The following is a 1,885-nucleotide window of genomic DNA, read 5'->3' on the forward strand; positions in this document are numbered from 1 at the left end:
GAGAGAGAGAGAGAGAGAGAGAGAGAGAGAGAGAGAGAGAGAGAGAGAGCCAGGGTTTAAAAAAATGACATATAACCGGTGCAGTGACGTGTGTGAGCGTTATTATGAAAAGCTGTAGGATCGAAGACAAGGAGTTGGTGAAGACAAATATCTGGAGCAGGACTGACGGTGGAGAAATGATACATGTACTTCATGTATAGACACACGCCTACATGCATACAGGCAGACAGAGAGACAGGCAGACAGGCATATACATGGAAAGAGGATTAATAGAGGAAATTGAAGAGGGACTAATAGGGCAGACCCCGTAATCCATCAGAAATGACAAGAACTGGAGAAGCAAATAAACAAGTTATCACTGTGAGTGTGTGCGTGTATACATACATGTGTGTGTGTGCGTGCGTATGCGTATGCGACGCGTGTATGTATGTGTGTGTGTGTGTGTGTGTGTGTGTGTGTGTGTGTGTGTGTGTGTGTGCATCCATGTACAAATACGCGCATTGATATATATATATGTATATATAGTTATGTCGGTATGTAATGAGTGCGTGTTTGTATGTATGTGTGTATATATTTGTGCATGTATGTATGTATGTATGTATGTATGTATACAAGGCAGCTCATGACTGCTGAGAGAATTCTTATGTACCAATAACTACAAGCACACACACACACACACACACACACACACACAGACACAAATGCATACATATGTGTGTGTCTGTGTGTGCATATGTGTGTGTATTTGTGTGCGTATGTATGCAAATATATGAATATATATATACGTAGATATATATATACATATATGCATAAATCTCTCTCTCTCTCTCTCTCTCTATATATATATATATATATATATATATATATATATATATATATATATATATATATATATACACATATATATATACACATGCATATATGTATCTACCTATATACCAGCCTATATACATACATATGTGAAAGTGTGTGTGTGAGTGTGTGTGTGTGTATACATGTACATGTATGTATGTAGGAAGGTGGATAGGTAGGTAGGTAGGCAGGCAGGCAGACAGACAGGCAAGCAGGCAGTCATGCATGTATGTATTTGTGCGTACGCTTGAGTGTGACTATGGCTGTGTTTGTGTGTGTGTGTATATATGTATTTATCGGCATATAAGAATTTACTCCGAAATCATGCGCTGCCTTGTTGGAAAACATCTTGAACGCGCCGCCACTTCGACCAGGTCACATACGCAGCCAGTTCGGACGAAGCTACACACAGCGCCATGCAATGCAGATGTAGTTATCATCTTAGTATTCATTTTAATTCTGTTTCTCTGTCTCCAATTAGTCAGCGAATGATGGATCCATTGGAATAATTGTAAAAATCCTCCGAAGAAATCATGGCTACGCCCATATCGTCCCTGTTCTCCAGAGTGAATTTGAGTAGAAAATAGAAATTTATATATGCGCGCCATGAGTGTGTGTGTGTGTGTGTGTGTGTGTGTGTGTGTGTGTGTGTGTGTGTGTGTGTGTGTGTGTGTGTGTGTGTGTGTGTGTGTGTGTGTGTGTGTGTGTAAGTGTGTATGTGTAAGTGTGTGTAAGTGTATGTATGTCCATGTAAGTGTGTTGTGTAAGTGTATGTGTGTGTGTAAGAGTGCGTGTGTAAGTGTGTGTGTGTGTGTGTGCGTGTGTGTGTGTAAGTGTGTGTGTGTGTGTGTGTGCATGTAAGTGTGTGTGTGTGTGTAAGTGTATATGTGTGTGTAAGAGTGCGTGTGTGTGCGCGTGTGTGTAAGTGTGTGTGTGTGTGTGTGTGTGTAAGTGTGTGTGTTTCTCAGTGAAATTATTAACGTTCAAATATATCGGAGACGAGAAAAAGGAGAAAAATCGGAGTTGACGATTT

Source organism: Octopus bimaculoides, chromosome 19 (assembly GCF_001194135.2).
Source record: "Octopus bimaculoides isolate UCB-OBI-ISO-001 chromosome 19, ASM119413v2, whole genome shotgun sequence".
NCBI lineage: Eukaryota > Metazoa > Mollusca > Cephalopoda > Octopoda > Octopodidae > Octopus > Octopus bimaculoides.